This window comes from Cupressus sempervirens, chromosome 3 (genome assembly GCF_028749045.1).
Source record: "Cupressus sempervirens isolate cs-2001-9-10 chromosome 3, ASM2874904v1, whole genome shotgun sequence".
In the NCBI taxonomy this organism is placed as follows: domain Eukaryota; kingdom Viridiplantae; phylum Streptophyta; class Pinopsida; order Cupressales; family Cupressaceae; genus Cupressus; species Cupressus sempervirens.
Genome location: NC_143120.1, coordinates 530,085,093 through 530,110,160, shown reverse-complemented (window position 1 = coordinate 530,110,160; position 25,068 = coordinate 530,085,093).

The window sequence follows — 25,068 nt, the reverse complement described above, 5'->3', positions numbered from 1 at the left end:
TGATAACATTCACACACTTAATACTAACTGAATGAACCTAAAAAGATAAGAGTTTTTGGTTCTCGCCCATGCCTTGAGTGCTTGTATAGGCTAGGATGGGAGTAGAGAGAACGCATGGTTGCGACCTTGCATTCCATAGTATGCCTTGTCAGTATGAAAGGATACTAGTGGCCGCATGAGATCTGTATGGACCCATGGAGTTTAGCTAACTGCCAGGGTAACTTGTACGAGATAAATGCGATGACACTTTCCCGCTTGCATAGTAGGTTCCTACATGTCATTGTGTGCCTCTGGGAAGTAGATGTCTATTTTGTGATTGGAACCTTTGAGTTAGTATACTTTTAGGATTCCTAGACTTTAGAGTCGTGTGCTATGTGGTTTTGATAACTTTTTTGGGACTTGAGATTATCTCCTCAGCACGGTGGGAGTGGACCACTTAGGTACCACGCGGTCGGGTGGTAGTGTATTTTCCACTCTTATCATTTGAGATTCATTGAGACTTTGTGGTTAATGCGTCCTTCGTGATGGTGGATATGTATCCTTTCATTGATGATTAGCATATGTTAGATGATGATATCTTATGCTGTACTTTTTATGTTAGTAGGATGTTTAGGAGTGACATTCCTACTATGATAATATCGATGATCTCTTCGGTGCTTGGAATGTTACGCACGGAGGGATGGCTAGGATCCACGATGGTCTAATGATGCTATTAACGGTTGGGAGGAACCGTGCACTTACTTTATTTATTTGATCTTTCTGATAGATGAAAATGACTTTTATGATGATGTATCATGAGTATCATGTGATGTATCATGGATTAGAATAGGATGATGTACTTTATTCTACATATGTATATTCTTTTAAGCCTTCATACCCTGTGACCTGTACAGTGGATGAATGAGCAGTTGGATATGTAATAATTGAACATTGGACTTATCATATTATTTCATGTGGATGTTGTACTAGATGGATTCATGTAAGTAATTCACGTTAAGGGGATCTTAAAGAATGTAATCTATTGTATATGTTAAGTTTACTCTTTAGATGGACATTGCTATTGCTTCCGTTATCGTGCATAAGTTGTATGTGGTAATTACTTTAAAAAAAAAAAATGCTACCAAACTTAGTGAAATACTAGGTTAATTCTTTGGATCCCTTGACGGGGCATTACAAAGTAGATGCTCCGACTACAACTGTTGAGGGACCAACTGTTGTGTTTCGGGAAGGGGCAAAATTCATAGGGTTCTTTTCTCTCTGACTTCTTGTAGCCACAATCATCTAAATCCCATCTAATGTGAAGAATTTTCCACCAACTTTTGAATCTGATTCATACTCTAAAAAGAATGTTTCAGAGTCGCCATGGGGAGTAGAATCATCTTCACTTTCTAGATATTCAATGGTTAGCTCATTTGAGGTAGAAAGTTGCTTATATTTTTTCATTTCCAGGAAAGAATTACCATCATGATCAACTCATAGATGAAGAATGCACATGTTTTGCTTCCTTGGAGGTGGCTTACTAGCAAGCTTCTGTTGATTAGACGAAAATTGGAATTGTTTACCTTCATGTTACCTTCGAGGGAAGTCTTGATATGGTTACTAGAATGAAGGACTAGGTTTCCCTATTTGCCTCTTCATGTAAATCATTTCATTAGATAGCTTCTGAAGCATGGCTTTAGTATTGTTAATCACATGACGGATAGAGCTTGTAGATGCTCCATTCTTAATCTCCCTCTTCCATTTCCTTGCTACAATCAAATCATCCTCTAGCTCAATTGCCAAGTTCTGAGCAACCAATAGATTAGCCACATGTGCATGTCTAATTTAAAAACTTATGTCAGGTGGCATGGAACTAATAAAGAACATCTTCTAGTTGTTAGTAGTAAGTCTACTTGTAGCAAGGATCCTATTAACTAGTTTTTTGAATTTAGTAGTGAAATCCCTCATAGGAACACATGGTTTTTTCTTTATCTGGGTAATTTGAGTAAGGAGAGTATGTTCATCCTCTATACTCTTGTATCATGCCTCAAAATAAGTCTGCATATCATTCCAAGTCATTATACATCCCATAGGAAGGTGTTGAAACCAATCAACAACATTCTCAACTAGAGTCTCTACAAACATCCTTATTGCTACATCCTCATGCTAAGGACAAACAATACTACATGTAGCAAAGAAAGCTACTATGTGTTCATTTTTCCCATCACCATTGAACTTGGGGAAATTCTTTCAGAAAGCTTCTAGCAAGTCATTATTGTTTGCTAGTTGAAGTGGGCCAATGGCATTACCCCATAGAACAGTCATGGAGGCAGGAAGGATAATAGGTAGCTACTTCGTGAAGAGTGAGGGCATTGGAAAAAGATGAGATTGTAGTGCATAAAACCAAGGGTGAGGAGGAATGACTATGCATCTATGAAGAAGGGCAAGGTGGAGGAAAAAGACCACCATGGATACCTTGATATACTTGGTCTTGAGAATGCAACCTCCCTCTTGCTATAGGATCTTCTAATATAGGGAAGTTATCTTTTTTAACTCTTCAAAAATAGGATCAACGTGCCCTTTATCATGAGCATTGTGGGTATATGTGGAATCCAGGGTGAACTAGCTCAACTTATAATAGGCACACTTCTCTTAATCTTCTTTCACGTAATACTCCCTCCCAATATTCAACATTGGATTCCTCTCTTTTGATGGTGAAGCTTACTATTCTATATTGGTCAAGGATCTTCTTCTTTTCCAAGTGAGAGTGTTCAAATGATTTATGATGTCTTCTTGCTTGTCTTGAAAGTCAATGTTAGGTTGCACTACCAGGATTTGTCCCTTGTGAGGTAACACCATTTCTTCTTAAGAGCATTTATACAAGATTCAACTAATGAAGTGTCGTGGGATGATTTCCAAGTTTCTTAGTAAAGCCACATACTGACTTACTTAAGAGAACATAGAGCATGTGATTCGTTCCCCATTAGAGTTGCCAAAAATTGTTGGTTAATAGTTTGTCTTCCTTAATATATTGGTTTGTACCTTGACTCTTTAATTTCCCTATGGCTTATGAAAAACACAAAGTTAAAAACATAATGGGTCAATGTAGTAATCTATTCAAATACCCCTAGATTGAAAGGTGCAGCTCCCTTGTAAGTGCAAAATATGAAATGAATTTATTTTTGGGGTTTTTAGGGGTATGCTCTTAACCTAAGAGAAGAAGGCACAAAACCAAGTTGCTCAAAACTTTAGAAAACCCAAGCAAGGAAAAGGGGAAAACTCACTAAATGCACTCTACTAAAACCACCAATGCAGAGAAATAGAAGCATGTAGAACTAACTACAATGACATGAAGAGAGGAAATGACCATGAAACAACTAATTCCCAGATTACATAATTTAGATGATGTTTTGAGAATGCCCAAATTATCTATCCTTTAGCCAATCCACAGATCAGTTTTTGACTTTCTAATGCAATGAATTAACTAAAGACATAGACCAACAAAAATAATGGAAGACATGTTTATGCTAAATAGATTAAACCATACCATTTATTAAATAAGGGGAATAAAACCAAGTTCATTCACATTCATTCAATTTTTAACACTAACACATTCACTCCACCAATTCCTCTTAAACTAAATGAACAACAGAATCTAAGATGAACTCAGAGTCTCACATAGTAGTCACAGCTATAGGGGTTTGCCCAAAGTAAATTTTTTCAATCTTATTAACTTCTTGAAAGTTTACATATATAGGCCTTTTCAAAATGCTTGGTTACATTGGATGATTGCTTCGCAAAGCATCTCTGAATAGAAATACTAATAATAGAACAAGCTTAAATCATTTGTTTTTTACAAGATTAACAAACCACCAAGAGTGGCTACAAAAAGAAAGAGAAGAAAGAAGAATGATAGATGTCAAAGACAATTATATCTTCTTCAGGGTAATTGATTTATCTTTGTATGCTTTCATAGTGTCAATTACATTGTTTAGCTCTTCGACATTTGGAATGATAATGTTGTCAGCCCAGACCATCTAGTACTCATGTAAGTCCATTAAATCATCCATTTTGGTCATTCGTGATTTATACTTGCCCTTTTCTTTGATTATGACTACATCTACAGTTAAGAGCTCTTGAATTTTAGACACTTGGAAATTGAGAGGGTCAATGGCCTCATCGACAAATGCCAAGAACTTTGATCTCATTCTCTCAATATCCTCAAGCTTGCCATTGGTGGATACAAAAGACTATATGTGCAATATTTTCAAGTTGTGAAAGCACTTATCAATAACTTTTTGCACCAAGTTGCATACATCTTCTAGCCTATTTATGGACCTCGCGGAGCTTTCTATGAAAAATTCTAAGGATTGTCTCCAATGAAATAATTACTCTGTGCCCGTATTGAGGATCCCATGAGTAATTGCCACAATTTTCTTAAAGTCAATTACCACTTGTAGAAGCGCCAATTGCTCTATCAACCCATTAGTTTCCTTTTGTATAGTCTTCTTATGGTCTCAGGTTACCACTCTGAGCTTGTGTGCATCCAAAACCAAGTTTCCCAAAATTTCTACCAATAGGTTACCTTGAATCTTTAGTTGATCTACCCATGCCTTTCTAACCTGCGCGAACTTCTTTTCATGTTGTAACTTTGTGAGCAAGTTCTTGTTTTCTTTTTCATTCGGGTCAAATTGACCTAGAGACCTGCTTCCAAGGGCAGACCTGATGAATTCCACCAGCTCCTTTCTTGAAGCCTTCAACACTTCTTCATTTCCTCTAATCTCTTACAACTTATCTTATATTTTCTCATTGGTAGACTTCCAAATTTTTACCATGGAATCATGAATAGGGATACCAAGATCCAATGTTCTGATTTGGAAATTGTCCTTTGACAGCTTGTGAAAAATGTCATCTTTTTGTTCTCAATGATTTTAATCAAAATGTAACTAGTAGAGGAATCTATAGCCAATGTAGCAATTGTCTTTTTCTTCTTTGCCTTTTTGGATGGCTGAGAAGAGATAACTTGTGTGATCAAGTCCTTTGATGAAGTAGCATCCTCGTACATCCTCTTCTTTCTGTCAATAGTCTCCTCGATCCATGACTCCTTAAATAGCACATTGATAGCCGCCTGTAAAGTAGTGAGATTTAATAGCTTCCTTAGTATTAACAAAGTTGTGTTGTCCTAGGAAGCAATGGGCAAAGCAGCTACTTTAGTTACCGAAAGGGCTAAGGTATCTCCTTGTTGGGATACATCTTGCTATTGATCATCCATAGGATGGTGTCACCATCCAAGTTGATGACTTGAATGGGGGAGGAAGGCTTAGCTACTAATTTTTCTTTCTCCTTCTTCTTATCTTTGTTATCTTTCTTTTCTCCAACATTTCCAATGTCTAGAAGAGAGTCACTTCCACATGTAGGAGTAATTGGCATTTTCTTCTCTGGAGGCTCATATCCTCCTTGCCCAATGGATTGAGCAAGACCTACAACACTTGAAGTAGTAGTCATGGGGGTTATTGTTGTGGTAGACTGAGCTGCTCCAAATGAAACTCCTCACATGGAGCTAATACTTCCGTTCTTTTCTTCCTTTCTCAAGTCCATTCAACCCATTTATCAGTATGGTCCCCTACATTAGAACCTCCATGATATCAATAACTGGGCTAGCATATGGGGAGGATAGAATTGGGGTGTTCTTGATCTTTTCATATGATGTGGAATCCATGATACCTCCATCATCTGCAAGGTCAAAAACATCAACATAATTTTTATATACTTTAATTTCATCAAGAGTTAGTCATGACCAAAATATTTCTCAAGTTTGGTACTCGTTGAGACACCTAGACCAATAATCTTCAATGTCCAGGACATGCTTGTAGGCATATCCCAATTTTAAATGATCCTTTACAAAATCAACTAGATCATATTGAGGCCTGAGTACCTTATAATCTAGCAACTTGATCTTTCCTTCAAAGCTTTTCATCAGATTTTGGGCATCTGATCTGGAGGCACAAGAATATGGACCAACCACTATAGGAAATGAAATCCCGAAAATCTTCTTTACATTACAATAGAGAGTGTTTACTTCTAGGATTTGTCAACACAACTTGACTAACACCAACTTGTTCTCTGAATACCTTGGCAACTACTTAGGAAATCCGTCATAAGATCCTATCCATAAATAGGAGAAACTTGAAAACTGGATGAATGAGCATCTGAATTGACTTATTACTGAAATTTTCGTAGGTGAGAATATCCTCTCTGGGCATCCTTGTAATTCACAACATAGCCTCATTGTGAAGGCATCATTAACCACCACATGCTCCTTGTAACATCTCTATAGTTGCAGATGTAAGTAAAACTCATAGACTTTAGTGTTCTCATCGTAATCTCAAATGCTAGGGAGGTTGGGCCACCTGTGGTGAGTTGCTAGGGCACAAATCAAATAAGAAGACATGAAGAACTACATGAAGACTCTAGTTGGATTTAACCATGACGAGAGTTCATGACAGATGATATGTGCCCAATATATGTGCATATTTTTTACACAAATTCCTTGCAGTAGAAAGAAATGATGCTCAAAAAATTCCAATATCTCTTTTTTTCCTTTTAACTTGAGGAGGAGTGCGAGGATATCTACAATCTCTCGCTTCAGATTTGTGCTAAACAGAGTCTTTGGCATCTTGCTCTTCTTTGAGCAGGCAGTTTGAAACCAGGTCTTCTAAATGTCCTCCCACCTGAGAGTCTTCTTTTCATTGAACATGGACGTGGAAGACATGAAATCTATGTCACCATACTTCTCCTTGACTGGGATGTCGAATGCAGACTGCATCAATGCCTTGTTGATAAACAAGAGAATAGACTAGTTAGGGAACAAAATATGCTTTGTTTCTAGGTCATATCGTTCTATGCATTCTTGAACAAGCTCAAGTGCATGTACAACCATAGGAAAGCCAGTTGCCTCAACCAATCCACTATCTTTGAGCTTTTGAGTGATTGGGTGAAGAGGTTGAGGATTAAGCCTTCTTTGAAGATCACCTAAATTGTAGAATTTGAAGGATGTGTCTGACAACTCTTTTAGCTCACTCTCTAGGCCAATAAATTTCTTGTAACCAGAAGCTTTATTTGCCATTTTCCAAGTGATTATACAGGATGCAAATTTTGATAAATAGTCATTTTAAATATACTTGAAGAAGGGAATTACCATAAATCCTAGTGAAATAAGTAAATGAATTCAAACGTTGGCGCCACATGAATGAAATTAAGTTTGGCCAACAATGATAGTGGAAAGATTTGCATTTAATTCCATAAGTAATGGCTAATTAAACTTTCTGTTTACTTGCACATCAAATATAATTTTTTTGAAAGCACTATTACTTTACTAGAGTGATATGACATGAGTTTGCATGAGTATGTTATCTTGACGGGAAGTGCCTTTCTTTTCTTCAAAGTCCAAAACACACAAATATTTAATGGCGTTAACATATGCAAGAGAGATACACTTAACTTTTTCGCAAGTCATTTTCCCTTTATCTAGAAATACAGCACAGGTAGTAATCCTTTAGTAGCATGTGCACTCCATTCTTCTCCTTTTCGCCGAAAGCTTTTAATAAGTACTACCTTTTCCTTGTATCGGGGTCGCCCTTTTATTATTGATTTTTCTAGAAGTATCTGATGAGGATTTTTGAGGAATATTTTTATTTTAGGGCATTTTACTTCACTCTTTGAACACAATCTTTGAAAAGATGGCTTCCTTTGTTACCTTGAGGCAGAAAATTCCCTTTACAACCACATTTCCTAATCTGAAACTCAGCAAGCAACCTTTTAACCTTTTATTTCTTTGTGAAGGCCTTTATGCTTAGTTCCCAGTCACATCTTAACAATTGCAAGACTTTATACAGTCCATCGATTGTTGGGGTGGATATTTATCTTAAGTTCATGTAACATTAGAAGTAGAGACTAACGACTTCATTTCCATTAATATGCAATAGATCAACCATAAACTCATAATACTCGACATATTTAGTCTTATTTCTCCAAACCTTTAATGACATTCACATTTTCTTCTGTCCATAACCTCGTAGGCCTCTGGTATTGACAGAATCAAATTAGGGACTTATCAACTACTGTCATGGCTTTATTCTCCAAATCCACACTTGACGTGGTTGGCTTGAAGGGGAAAAGTTGCTCGAGATCTCCAAAGCCATGGAATATGAAATTTTAGGGCCAAGAACTTAATAATGAGGTGAATAACAACTTAATTTTTGTTGAGAAGACGTCAGAATACAACCCAATTACTCCTAGATCACCAAAATCATGTGCGCACCAGAAAAATAGGAAACCCACAACGGAAGAAAATAAATGACTCAGGAAAGAAGAGAAGTAAGTTACCTAAGACACTTTTAGACATATCTCTTTTACTCACACTCTCACTCTAACCAAAGACTTCAACCAATAGAAGAAGGGACAACTAAAACTTGGCAAACCCATCTAAAAATATTTCATTATGCCGAGAGGCATTCTATACAATGGCAGCACAAATGCCCAGCACGAGAATATGCCAAGATTCCTTGTCAATAAAAAAGAATTGGGAGCAGTTACAAACTTCCAAATTAAATATTAAAAAAGAATTCCCAAAATAATAGCTGGCCAAAATAATAGGAAGCCAAATGGAGGCCGAAATAATAGGCTCGAAAAAGTAGGGCCCGAAAAAGTAGGACCCGAAAAAATAGGGCCCGAAAAAATTGGGGCGAAATAATTTCAATATGATTTTTTTTTTTGTTAAATATAATTTTGCATGCACATTCATGCTTTTTTTTTGCGGGGAGTGGGGGAATTTGAAACAAATTCGTGGAATGTGAAGAGACGTCTGTTGGGGGATATGAGGAGTCTCTCAGAAGTTATAAAACCAAGGCTCCTCATTTCATTTTCATTTTATGTTTTTGCAGGAAGGAAGAGGTGGAGGTTATTGGAGGATTAGATTGGAGTTTTTGAATAGGAGTAAATTGAAGTTTTGGAGTAACATTTTTGTAGGTGAGATTTCTATTTTTTATTTACATTTTCATTAAGATTTAGATGTAGAAGTAAATTGAAATTCAAAATTAGTTATAATATTCTACTTTGATTTATATTTCAATTTTAATTAATTTCATTTAGATTTAGAATTCTGTTCATATGACCGAAATTGAGGCCACTGGAGGACCTGTGCAGAGTTTTTCGTGGAGATAAGCATGTGGGTACTGAATCAAGGCACACTAGGCCTCTTGGAGATGTAATTGCGGTGACTTCCATGGCTTTTTGAATCGAATAGGGAAATCTAAACAATCTCAGATCTAAAATTCTTTTTTTCCTTTTCAGCCGAAGACAGAACAAAGATTGCTTGCAAGAAATTTTGTAGAGTTTAAGATTTGATTGCTTATGGCCGACTATTCTTGGTAACTGATATTTCTATTGTATATTCCCGTGCCCAGCACGGGAAGTTTTAATCTATACAATTTATTTTGTGCATTTAGTGCACAAACTAAAGAATGCATATGTAATCAATTTTTTTTATCAATCTTTATGATAGCTTTTTTTTAAAAATAGAAAATAGAAATTATTCTTTTATGTATGTAGAAAAAAATTAGAAAGATTTTATGTATGTAAAAAATTAAAAGAATTCTATATACATCTAGATTTATTGAAAAGAATTCTATTTACATCTAGATATTTTGATTGAAATAACCATAATGTAAAAACAAAATATAAAATAGAAATGTTAATATATGTATGCAGAAAAAATTAGAAAGATTGCATGCATCTAAAAAAATTCTATTTACATCTAGATTTTTTTAGAATGGAAAAAAATGGATAATAGAAATATCAGTTGCATGTTTGTAGAAATAAATTAGAAAAACATGTATCTAAAAATTAAAAAGATTCTATATGTGTCTAATTTTTAGATTTTACTTTATTCTAAACTAATTATTGATGGATATATATTTTAAAAATATTTATGTAGTTTAAAGTTTAGATTTTAATTAATTTGTATGCAAATAGGAAAAAGAATAGATATTTTATATATATGTAGATTAATTTCTATTTTTAAAATTTACAAGTAAATGAGTACTTTATTCATTTAAAGTAAACAAATTTTTAAGTAATATATTTTTATTTTAGAAATATATTAATCATAATGTTCATTTATTATTACTTATTTAATATACTTACTCTCAAATCTAAGACAATAGAAATGATATTTTATTAACTTTGAAATAGGGAAGTGTTAAGCAAGTTCGTTTACAAAAATACCAAAAATATATTTGGTCTTTGATCAAATTGGAGTTAATATTAGAAATATAAATATGATCATTAACAATTAAGCTAAATTCAGTTCAAAACAATAATGTTATTTAAATTTAAATAAATTTTTTTGAAAAGAATTCTATTTACATCTACATATTTTGATTGAAATAACCATAATGTAAAAACAAAATATAAAATAGAAATGTTAATATATGTATGTAGAAAAAATTAGAAAGATTGCATGCATCTAAAAAAATTCTATTTACATCTAGATTTTTTTAGAATGGAAAAAAATGGATAATAGAAATATCAGTTGCATGTTTGTAGAAATAAATTAGAAAAACATGTATATAGAAATTAAAAAGATTCTATATGTGTCTAATTTTTAGATTTTACTTTATTCTAAACTATTTATTGATGGATATATATTTTAAAAATATTTATGTAGTTTAAAGTTTAGATTTTAATTAATTTGTATGCAAATAGCAAAAAGAATAAATATTTTATATATATGTAGATTAATTTCTATTTTTAAAATTTACAAGTAAATGAGTACTTTATTCATTTAAAGTAAACAAGTTTTTAAGTAATATATTTTTATTTTAGAAATATATTATTCATAATGTTCATTTATTATTACTTATTTAATATACTTACTCTCAAATCTAAGACAATAGAAATGATATTTTATTAACTTTGAAATAGGGAAGTGTTAAGCAATTTCATTTACAAAAATACCAAAAATATATTTGGTCTTTGATCAAATTGGAGTTAATATTAGAAATATAAATATGATCATTAACAATTAAGCTAAATTCAATTCAAAACAATAATATTATTTAAATTTAAATAAAATAAGCCATGTTTACTTTGAAACATCAAACAACTAATTAACTAATACAATAATTAAAATAAATGAATCTATTATGACATAGAAAAATATTTTCGAAGTATAATTTCTTTTTTTTTGAATCAATATGAGTTTTTTTTTCTACTTGAAAAGATAAACCATCCTAATTGTCATCCTTAGTTAACCCTAACAACAACCCCTACCTTAGCCCTAGCCCCAACAATGATGTACAATATAACTATAATCCAACATTAAACTATAATTATAGCACTAAAACATATCCCTATTGATATAACGAAAATCTCAATCCAAACCATAATCTAAACCAAAAACCTACACACTAATATTGGTTATAGTCCTAACCCTAAAATCTAACCCTTAACCATAATGTAAAAAAAACTCCAAAATATTGATCAAAATCCTAAACCTACCTATATGGATAACCATGATATTAAACTCTAAATCCAGTCCCAAGGTCCTAACCATGGTGTAAACCTATAACCAAACTCTTAAAAAAATTACTAATCCCTAATCCTAATCACATTCCCAACTTTAAACTTGAACCATAAACCATAGTTGTAACCATAATCATAAACTTAAACAAAACCCTAACCCTAAAGGTACAATCATAAAATTAATCATAGCTTAGACCCTAATCCTAGCACAAACCACAATCATGACCAAATATAAATCTTCACCTTACCCCTAATCATAATTTCAATGTTAACCCTAACATTAGTTTCAATCCTACCATGATATGAACCCTAATATAGACTTCACCTTGATCCTCACCCTAATCTTAAGTCTAATTAAACCCTGACTAAAACCTAATCTAAATGATATATCTAACTATAATCCTAACTGTAATTATCATACAACCCAATGCTAACCCTCATGTATATTTAATCCCTAATCTTAACTCTAAATATTCTATAAACTCTAGAATTGACCTTGATTCTAACCATAACCCTAAAATCTAAATTGTAAACATAGCACGAAAGGTGGGGACCCTCGCTACATGGCACAATTCTGGGTCTTGGAGCCTTGCAAAAGCACTACAGAGTGAGGAAATGTCATAAAGGTGACATGTAGTAGCATGATGCAATTTTGGGCTTTAGAGCATTGCAGAAACAATGCAGCTTAAGGAGGCGCTAGAATGGAGACTCATGGAAAGAAGAGGAAAGACATTCATGTCGCTGGCAAAAAACTATGAAAAGAGATAACATGATGTCTTAACCTCCCACAAAAAATGCAAGGTTGATCCCAAGGGGGAATTTGGTTTCCCCAAAAATGAATGATGGTCATCGATGAAGGTCTTCCTCTCGAAATAGACGGCATAGATGCATCGTGAATCCTCACCAATGAAGGATTAAGTCGCAACCATCGATGTAGATTCTCCCCTCAAAAAGGATGACTGAGATGCAACGAGGAAACTCCTCCCAATGAAGGATTAAGTCACATTCGTCGATCAAGATTGGCTTTATTTCCAATGGATGACTAAGATGTAGTGAAGAGATTCCTCCCAACAAACGAAGCAGATAGCACAAAAGGTGTGAACCCCCTCCATGTGGCACAATTTTGGGTCTTAAAGACTCATGAAAGCATTGTGGAGTGAGGAAATGTTGGAAAGGCAATGCGTGGTAGCATGATGCAATTTTGGGCTTCAGAGAATTGAAGAAACAATGTAGCATGACGATGCATCAGAATGGAGATGCATGGCAGCATCTTGTGCAATTCTAGGCTTTAGAGTGTTTCGAAGACACTAGCATATAAAGAAATGTTAGAATGGGAATGCATGGCAACATCTTGCACTTTTGGGAAGATGGGAAGATAGCTCGCGAAGAAATAAGAGTTATCGAATCTCACAGCATGAATCAACCCGACCAAGAAAAAATGATCCAACGTGGTCAATGAAGAAACCGAGCCAACACAAAATGTTAGCCGCCAACTTTAGCGATGTTAACCCTCTGCAAAGAACCTATCCCATTTAAGGTCTCTCAGATCAGACATCAGTGATGGGTTGAATAGGGGGAAAAAATAGCACACAATGCCCTCCTAAATGAAATTCTAAATGTAACACTAATAACCACAGTCCTACTTCTTTCCCTAACCTTATCCATGAGCGTGGGAATATACATATTATTATATAGGGCACCTTATATAATAATAAATATAATCTAAAATCCCAACCCTTACTCCCCTCCTAACTATAACTGTGACCATAAGAAAACTTCTAAATATAACCCTTCCTCTAACTCTAACCCTAACCCTAACGCTAACTATAATTGTAACCCTATCCCTACCACTAATTGTAACCCTGAATCTAACTCTACCATAATTGGACTTTAACCCTAACTATAACTATAACCCTAAACCTAACTCTAACCTTAACCGTAACCATAACCGTAACCCAAAACCTAACCCTAATCGTAGCTAGGGTTCTAATACTCTGTCTACCCCTAACTCAAACTATAGCCCTAACTATACCTCAAACTCTAACCGTAACTCATATTCTAACCCTAAACCTAATCCTAACCTTGACCCTAACCCTAACCCTAAGCCTAAGCCTAACCCTTTGTCTACCCCTATCTCTAACCCTAACCCTAACCCTAACCCTACCCCTAACTCTAACCCTAAATCTAACTCTTTCTGTAAATCTAACTCTACCATAATTAGACTCTAACCCTAACCCTAACTTTAATCCTGACTGAAACCCTAACCCTAACCCTAACTCTAACCTTAACCCTAACTCAATCCCCTTACCCTAACCTTAACATTGATATAACTCTCTCTATATATAACCCTAACTCTAAATATAAACCTAACCCTAACCCTAACCCTAACCCTAAATCTACCTCTAACCCTAACTGTAAGCGTAACCCTACCCCTACCCATAACTCTAACTGTAAATCTAACTCTACCATAATTGGATTTTAATTTTAACCCTAACCCTAACTCTAACCCTAACCTTGACTCAAAACTCTAACCCTAACCCTAACTCTAACATTAACCCAACTGTAAAATTAACTCTATTGGTAACTCAAACCCTAAAACTAACCCTAATTCTAACCCTAACTCTAACTCTAGCTCTAGCTCTAACCCTAACTCTAACCATAACTCAAACTCAAACCCTAAACCTAACCCTAATCCTAACCCAAATTATAATGCTCTGTCTACCCCTAACTCAAACTATAACCCTAACCCTAACTCAAACTCTAACCCTAACTCATACTCTAACCCTAAACCTGACCCTAGCCCTAACCCTAACCTAGAACCTTACCCTAACCCTATCTATAACCCTAATCCTAACCCTAACTCTAATCCTAATCTTAACCCTAATTCTAATCCTAACACTAACCTTAACCCTACCCCTAACTCTAACCATAAATCTAACTCTACCATAATTAGAATCTAACCCTAACCCTAACCTTAACCCTTGCTCAAACCCTTACCCTAACTTTGTCCCTAACCATATATCTACGTATGATTATAACATTTTACATTACAATATCCCAAAAATAAAATATATATTTTTATCTAAATTAAACTCCTTATATTAAATTTAAAATAATATTTGACTCAAACCTTAACCGTAACCCTAACCTTAACCATGAGCATTACTCTAACCCTAACCTTAACCATAAACATAACTCTACACCTAACTCTAACCCTAATTCTAACTCTACCATAATTGGACTCTAATCCTATCCCTAACCCTAACTATAAGCATAACTCTAACCCTAGCCTTAACCATGAGCATAACTCTAATGTTAGCCTTACTATAAACCTAACACTAACCCTAATCATAACCATAACCATAACTCTAACCCTAACCTTAACCATGACCATAACATTAACCATGACCATAACATTAACCCTAACCTTAACCATAAACATAACTCTAATCTAAACCATAACCATAACTCTAACAATAACCATAACCATAACTCCATCCCTAACCTTAACCATAGCTCAAACCCTAACCCTAACTCCAACCCTAACTCTAATGCTAACCCTAACCCTAATTCTATCCCTAAGGTTAACATTAACTATAATGGTAACTTTGTCCCTAACCATATATCTATGTATGACTATAACATTTTACATTACAATATTCCAAAAATAAAATATATATTTTTAATCTATATTAAACTCCTTATATTAAATTTTTAAAAATATTTTGAAGCATAATTTTATACTAACTTCATACAACTCTAATTAAAAATTAATTAACAATTTTATAGTAACCTTATCAAAATAAAAAATAAAAAGTAAATATTTTTCCTATTGCGCCGCGACTACCACTAGCTATATATACCTCTATATATATTACGCTGAGAGTAATCGTTCTCGAGGCGCCTATTTTTATTTTCATTAATCCCAACTTCGATTAAAATAACTTTGGGATTAAATAAAAATAGGCGCCTCGAGAACGATTACTCTCGGCGTAATATATATAGAAGTATATATAGCTAGTTATTATGTTATCTTAATTGTGCAGAAGGTGTTTCTAATACTTCACGTACACAACCTAATTACAAAAGGAAGCTAGATATCATCCCAAGGGAATGAGAGAGAGATTCCAAAATAATGGAGGTTTGAAATCATTGACATAATGTTGACATGAGATTTAAGAAGTAAAAGGATTAATCCCGCACTTGGTTGCGTACCAGAGTCTGAATGCACAAAAAATCCTCAACTAGTAATCGTACTTTGGTATCAGTAGATGTAAATACACTGCTATTCTAAAGGACAAACTACACAATAATGGGATTTTTCGAAACGTCTTACAAAGTCATCTCAAACATGGAATTCACCTTCCTGTTGCTTTACTCGATAATCTATTCGAGGCATCGAAAGTATAGATTACAAAAGCTTATAAAGTTTACTCAGGCTGTATTAGCATGAGGTTGTTGCTGCTGAAGAGTGGTTATTCAGAAGATTTTGGTGTTTTGGTATGATTCTCTGTTGTCTTTCATCCGCAATTATGGAGGTTTTGATGTCCATACCTTTCTAAATCGTTTGAGCAAGGAGGATACATTTCTAACTCTGAATCACTATTCATTAATTTATATTTAATGATATAATGTTTTGTCGCTGCAAGTATACTAAAGGCGCATGCTGGAGGAGAAGCCCACGCAAATTTAGAGTGTAGAGACTCAAGTGTATTTATATATTTGAAAGAACTCTTTTAAAACAATCTTACATCGTTAAAAGGAAAAAGGCAATAAGATCATCAAACCGCTGGTTATTTTTGACAAGATTATATTAAAATTTCATATTTAGTTATTTGTTATTAAAAGGTGTGGTGCTTGGAAAAGCAACCAACACCTTTCAGCCTCTTATAAATATGAGATGTTAAAGCATAATTCAATAAAACTTTTTAAAAATTTACATACTCATTTTATACAAGCACTCCTGACATATTATTTATCATCTGACAAAGATTGAATGATTGAACAAAGTTCGTGGATATTGAATCCTTGAGTAGATTTGTATATGTGCAATTTTGGATTGGACTGCAATGGATTGAGGATAAATAATGAGTGTTTCATTTTATTTCCATTTCTCGCGTAACTAGTAAGAAATTTTATTTTATTTGTTTGAAGAAGCTTTAGAGTCAACAATATTATATAGTTTCCCCATTTATGAACTTTTTTAACCCTGTAAATAATTTAATATCAGATAAGTGGATCGAATCATTTATAGCATTTTAATCTTGATTATCATAGATATAGTAAAATATTCAATTGTTTTTGTATATCTGTCTAGTTTGTCTCCTTAGGAGTTAAACAACAATTTAGACTAGTTTAAAATCACATATATATTTGATCCCTCACATCTTGAACATTGAATTGTCTATAGTTGAAATGCATAGAATTTTATAAAAATTTACATCAGAAACTTATAATATTGACTCTATTGCCCTTCTAATTTTGGCAATCTTTGTATTACTTGTGATTTCATAATCAATATGTTGGCAATTTTTTCACATCTTTCCTTTGAGAATTAGTATATTCATTTACAATATAATTCACACATATTCTTATTTTAGAAAACATTTCATTCTCAAGTAATCAGATATTTTTTGTATCAAAACACACAAGTTTGAAGCATCTACATTCCAAAGTTATCATTGAACTATTAAAATCAATATAATTTCAGCACTTTCCGCTATTTTCGTATAAGTTGAAGGTTTTCTAAGTTTGTTTCCAATTCAGAGGAATTTCAATATATTCATAATTAAGTTATCTACTATAAACATTCTTGGATTTTAGCTATTTGCCAAGACATAGGTGCACCTACCTTGGTTTTGCAGAGCCAAAAGTGTAGGGAATTCAGATCATATCAATTGATCCTGTCACATCGGCCTTTTACCGATTGGAATCCCACCATCAAGTTGGAAAGACTCGTATGATTTTAATCTGTGGTTTTTGGAACCAACAAATTGGCGACACTACTCGGGAAGATTGGAAGTAAGCTTTGCATATTTGTTTTTAGACCAGCATAGAGGTCAGTTTTTAGCATTCAATATTTTCTTGTTTATACAAACATTTCAATAACTTTTAGATTTTGGAAATTTTTTGAATATTTTAATTTAGCATTTAGTATCCATTTGTTGTTTTAAAACCTTCTTAATTAGCATTTTCAGATTACTTAGTTCTGATTTTTCATTTTAGACCTTCTTTAAATTAGAGATTATAAGGATCTTAACCGCTATTAAGGTTTTGCTTTGTCCATTTCTTCTTCATTTGTAAATTAAACATGTATAAAATTTAAAAGTATTTTAATATGAAAATATTAAGATTCTAATTCTTGTCATAGTGTTGATTTTCATAACTCGTGTTTCAAGAATATTTATTGAATTTCAAGAATTTGGGCTTATTCTTTGTTGAGGAAGTACCTAGACTCTCATTTCATTTCCTGTAAAGGGTGGCGAATCAGTTGTTCATTTCTTAATTTATTTTGTATGAAAGGAATTAGATATTTCTCTTAAAGTTTACGTGGGGAAGGAGGTCAATTAATCATGGAACTAAAAGATTCATAGAGTTGACCTTTGAGAGAAAACCAAGAAAAAAAGAGAGTAAAAATTAAAAGTCAAAAATGATTTATTCAAAACACAAGGATTTCCATGATAGGATTAATAAGGAAAATGGATGAAGTAATTCAAATCATATTAGTCCTGATAAGGAAGATGAGACCTTCAACCCATTCTTTTGAATCCCTAGAATTGATGAAAAACCACAGTGTGAAGTAACTCAATTTGGCGATGATATAGATGAGGATGAAGAAGAGTTACGACATGTTAGGATTAATCATGAATAGAATTAATAGTTACATGCAAATATAACCAATATCAAAAAATAATAGATTGCACTAAAGAGAACACGAGACACCAAGATTTAATGTGGTTCACCCAATCCTTGGGCTACATCCACCAACAACAAGTCCAATATTATTACTATCCATTGATTACAATCTGTAATCCCTTACTGCTCAATAACACCGCAAGAAGCTACAATATCACCATACATTATAAAATCCCTAACCATAAGCCGTTTTATACAATCATTTTACCACTTACAAAATTAGGGATTGAATAAGGGTATATGCACCGAGTTGTGGTGCCAAAAAGGTGAAAACTTTTTTTTTTTTTTTTTTTTTCCATTTTTGAATAGCGCGTATGCCCTATAGCACGTACGCACTATGGCTCAGGTAACCCAAGCCATAGCGCGTACACACTGCTTTGAAAAAAGTAAAATTTTATAAATGGGTTGCATACCCGCAACCCATTTATTTTATCTCATTTTTTTAGCTTCTTCCAATAGCAACGCATACACGAGTTGCATAAAACGACACTTTTCACCACCCACCTTGCCGATATGCCTCCTCGCTGGCAAAATTTGAGATCACAAGCATGCCCACGCCCACGCCGTATGTGATCTAAACTTCATTTTGCATTGTTTGATATATTTTTCATATTGTTTTGTAGGTTTTTTATATTGTTTTGTAAGGTTTTTACAATTTTTATTTAGATTTGTTTATTTATTTAGATTTCAATTGATTTTTTTATCAGGAAATGTCAATAATCAACCGGAAAATCCACAAGAACCTCAAAACCCTCAAGAACCTCAAAACCAAAACCCTCCCCAAGAAGAACAACAAATTCCGCAACTTGAACCAATTGCAAGATCTTCGCCTGGCACACAAAAAATAATAATAAATGAAATAGAAAGAGGAAAAACTGAATTAGAAGGACTCATTGGTCGGTTGAAAGAATTTGGACAAACCAATCCAATGAGAGCTCAATTGGCATCATCCCTCGAATCCATTAAGACCCAGATAGCCTCAGTTAGTGGTCAGTTAGATATTTGGCGGGTTAAGAGGGATGAACAAAAAAGATTTTATGCAAATAAATTGTCATACGAAGATGTTAAAAAAAATGAAATACCAAAAGGTAGAATATGTGCATTATTTGGAAAACCCAATGAGCAAACTACTGTTAGAGAGGGTACTAAACTATTCCCCATCCATTGGTGCCTACAGAATGCTATTAGAAATAATTTTTGGGATAGATGGTGGATGATTTTTGATGCCCCTCCTTGCAACTTTCACGAGGTCCCCATGTATTTTTTGAAGAAATTGTATTGTGAGTTTTTCCTTGGGGAGATCCCCAATTATTTTGATATATTAGACTCCTAGGGTAGAGGTGGGGGGTCATCATTTGAGAGGACGGGAGCACGTCGTGACTCTAATGTAGTTAGGGCACATGTGGTCAAGCCATAGTATGAGCATGTGACTATTCCTTTAGTTGTGAAAGAACATGTAGAGGCCAACACTCTAGGGACCATTAATGCTTTGACGCAGACTCTCATCCATTTCACGAGCCCATTAGTTGAGGGGGAGTCTTCTGCGCATCACAGTCACATGTGCACTTCATGTGGATCCTTATTCACATTTGGCACATTATGCTAGAGATGGTGAGGATGATGGGCTCGTCACTAATAAGTTCCTAAGTGACACATTTGGCATTGACACATAGGTAAATTACAATTATAATTTACTAATTTGATCACATTTCATATGTATAGTGAATGATTAATTAATTAGCATCTACTGACATTGTTCAAAATTCAGGGTTAGAGTGTTGGCGGGCCTAGCAACGATCCTCTGGCCCAATTTTTTGTCCCGTCCACAAGTCCAGAGGTATGTATCGATTTAATCATTTAAATTAATACCTATATTTATTAAGTAATCATATTAAGGATTGATAAAAAAAATTATGCATGTGCATCAGTTCTCTACAGGATCATCAACATTTACTATGGACTCGGAGCATAGACATCATACGAGCTACGTACAGGTACATTTGTTTCATCTTAATTTAATTCATTTGATTATATTTGTTTCATGTTTCATGTTACATGTAACATGTATTGTATGACATGCAGCTCATGACGTCGGACACTCCTCATCTCCGACAGTTCGTTGATCGTGGAGTGGCCACAACTATGGCTAGCTCATAGCCATTGACTGAGGTATGAAAGAATTTTCTTAATTTTAGTTGTTGTTTATAATAGTTAGTATCAAAATTTCTAATGTTATTTTTAAGTGATTATATTGATTGAATTTTTGTAGGGTCTCGTCACACCTGATCGTCCACGAGCCTTCGAGGTGGACTTACAGAGCGACTATTTGATGGCGGTAAGAAAATAATTAATTTTGTGTGTACTTATATTTGATTTCAATGTATAATAAATATTGATTCATATCTACTTTGTTTGTATCAGCTCGAGTTAGAGAAGAGCCTCAACAAGAAGACGAACGAGCATGTGAGGAGGATCCCATCATCTCCACTATTTCCCTCCACACAACGACAAAAAACCTTGAGAGATTTTTTTCCTTCCCCTTGTGGGAAGGAAAAGATATAGTTGATAGACATGTATATATATAGGCATCAATGGACATATTCAATACACATTTGATGTATGACATTTATTTGATGTATGACATTATTCGACTTATGAAATTATTGGTTAATAGATGATATGTTTTTTCATATAAGACATTATTGGTTATCATAATATATTATGTGTTTGTTAATGTACATGTGACATTATTGGTTATCATTTTATATTATATGTTTGTTCATGTATGACATTAAATTAGATATATTCATGTATGCCATTAAATTAGATATGTACATGTATGACATTAAATTAGATATGTTCATGTATGACATTAAATTCAATACCTAATCTGTTTGAAACTTTGATAGAATATTGATTAACAATAAACTTTATCACTGTTTAAGCGTAAGTTAATCATTTCCAATATGTCATCGTCATATGATTTATGATCTTGTTCATGTTTAGAATTTTCCTTCTCTGTCATTTGTTTATCAAGTTTAATTCAATACCTAATTAGTTTGAATTTTTGATACAATATTGATTGGCAATAAACTTTATTAGTCAAGATTGATCTCACAAAGTTTAAGAGGCACTTCTTGATAGCTTGACTTATTTTTGAGGTAGTTACAAAAGGATCAAATGCCCTAGAAAGAAATCCAGTAATGTAATATACCTAACACTTACCTTAACAAAAATAATATCTGCTACCAATTTATTCCAAATCGAAGCAATCAAATTCAAAATACACCGAGCATTAGATAAAACAACTGATAATATAATACAGGCCCCAATAAGCATAGTAACAATGCAAGATCTATAATGGTATTACCTAAAAATCAACATTACACCAATCCTACCCTTTATAGTATTAACCCAATGCACAAAGTGATATTATAAGTATGCTCCTACCCTCTATTTCACCCATATATTTTATGTCTTTAGTTTTCTGTCAGGATTAATGGTATGGAAAATACCTTGGGAGGGATCACTAGATCACAAGAGTTGTGTTATCTTGTGTTATCCAAGGTCTAATTCTTCAACTACACCAACTTTGTATTCATACAAACGATAATCAATCATGCAGGTGTCCTAGATTAATGTGTAGATTAGATTCATTTTAGTACAATGCAATGGTTATAAATGATTCTTTCTATGTAAAAAATTTGTAAATTTAATTATTCAGGTTAATCTTAAATATTATCAAATTAATATATTGTATTACCAACATATAACAAATTATTGCAAAAATATGCATTGAGTCAACTTTGAAATTGCTATGAGAGAAGAGTGTTAATCAACAATTTAAATATTTAAAAAATTTAGAATTGGACTATGTAAGATTTCCCTTACATGTCATAGAAAGGACTCAAGATGGGGATGATGCAGAGCATGCACAAGGAAGCACCGAACAAATCAACCTACTACCCAAATTCTCCTAACTCCACAAGGACTAAACAAGGGTTATGACTCACTTCCAAATGAATACAACACAGATAATACAACTTTCCAACAAATTACAAACTCCACTCACCCAAGGGAGACAAGAATCTGACTTCCCCTTATTGGATCAGCAATGACCTTCTTCCCACAAGGTAACAAAGTGGGTTTTGATGTTCCAAGACCTTCCAACACCAAAAGTGGAAAATCAGCTGGTCTATTCATGGACCTCCTAGTAGGACGTCACCTAAATGAGAACCTTGAGATTTATTAGGAACTCCATGAAAGAAATCAGTAGCTTGAGAAGCCCTCCATTTGTTAGCTGAATTAAAAACTTGGATTGTAGACGGCTGGCCTTCATTATACAGACCAATTTTATAGATATATAATCAAATGAATAGTGTATTCATCTAAGCATAGAAATATTGTTACATAAGAAGAAGATCAAGTTTTACAATTGCTAATAATCATTAATGTATGCACATACACTTAAACCTAAAAAGGATGACCTAAAGAAGACAAATTAAGTATGAAGTCGATACAAAATCAATAAGAGAGTTCTAGCATGATATCTTCAATATTTTTTGAATTAGAGAAAACTAAGTATTAATATTCATGATCTCTATGAATCTATATCACCATCTAGATGTCTCTTTGCATCTCCCTAACTCTCTCTATTTTATCTCACATTCATCCTCTTCTTATATCTCTATTCATTTATCGCTATCTTTTTATTTCCTTTAATCTTCATGTCTACCTACACCTTCTTTTGTTTCCCTCTATCTCTATGCATCTTTCCTTCTCTCCCTCTCTCCTTCTCCCTTTATAATTATATTTCCCTACTTCTCTATCTCTATCTCTCTATATAATTTTTTTTCATACCTCTCTATCCTTGTATCTCACTCTCTCTCATCCCCCCCCTCTTTATATTCCTATTTTTTCCATATCTATGTAGCCATCTATCCTCTTTATCTCTCCCTCACTAATGCAGAGATGTTGAACAAGAAGTGAGGTTTAAGCACTTTCTTCTTCCTAATCTACCAAACTAAACTTGTGGCCTTCCTAATATCTTACTCCTTTAGGATATCATTTTTTTGGCCTATCCAAAGTGATAGGGTCATTTGTGAACTCCTCCAACGTGAGTACTTCTCCAATCAAGATCTTTAGGGACACTACCCCTATTCCAAGCCAATAATTGTAACTCTTGACCAATGGCTTCACCAACCTAAAGTTTCTATTGGGACACCTTCCTTATATTGAACTGATCAAGAATCAACTCTTGGTTTAACCCTCCAATTGTCATACAGTACAAAATGTTGACTGTCATAGAATTCCTTGTAGGTCTCCTACTCTGATTTTCTAGACTTAAATTCCTCTTAGGTTGAAATCTAACTATTCATGGGTAGATTCAGACACCTTTTTGGAATTTATTTAAGACTCCAAAGCCTAGATTCCCAATTCCATTCCTATGGCACCTAACCCATGTAAAGTACATAGACCTAATAAGGTCACACTAGGTTTGGTTTTCAAAGTAATTACTAGATAATTGGTGCATGGCCTCAAACCTCCTCTACTAACCAAAAATAACTCAAATACGCCACTAAACTACACCCATCAATTCAATTCAACATTTTTAAATCTTTTTGGTCTCAATCCTACTTGAATACACTAAGCTATTCAACTTATGGACTAATGCAAACATGGTTTTTCCATTGAGACACTTCCTGAGCTCTAGGAATCTATAATTATACTCTCCTTGAATTTTTTAGAATCTTAGAGAATTCCACTGGTTCAAATACAAGTAAGGGCTTCATTTGTCGAATGAGCTCTTAACAAGCCTTTTCCTAGATTGTTTCTAGAAAAATTGCCTTAAACACTTTAAATCAAAACTAAACTATCTCAAACCAATTTAAAATATCACAATAACACAAAGGATCTTCAAAAAATCAACTTAGTTTGTAAGAATCACCATAGATACAATCGCACAACTAAAACCATACTCCCTAAGACCAAATAACTTAAGTCCCTTTAGTTAGGAGTTCTTCTAAATTGAAACCAATCTTCTTTATGTTTTTAAGTGTCAAGCAAGTAGCATCCTCCAATAAATGGTGTTTCCATTTTACTAGGCATTCATAGTAAGTAGACCTCTTGGTTTGTTTGGCTATCCTCTTGTCTAGAATGCATTCAATTTCTTGTACTAGTGGTTGAGGGAGGTCTTGTAGCTCCTTGTCTTATGGTAGATCTTCATTACCTACAATGGTGATACTAGTAATAGGACCTTTATATGCATATAGGTTAGCTATATCATATAATAAGTTGAAATTAGATAACCATTAAACACTTTGTAAAGTAATGCCTACATATCATTACAACCACATCAACTAAGTTCAAATTAATATTTAGAATCTAGGAACACATCAAGAAAGACATACGAAAGGTGAGAGAGATTTGGCATGTTTACCTGGTCAAATTGATTTAGCCACATTTTCCTGGGCACCTGGAGCTAATGAAGCAGACAGTTTGATCCCACAACGAAAGGTGAGAGAGATTTGGCAGTTGGCAACTTTGTACTAGCCAACACTGCAAGTTTCAGCATCACCTGAGATGGCGTCG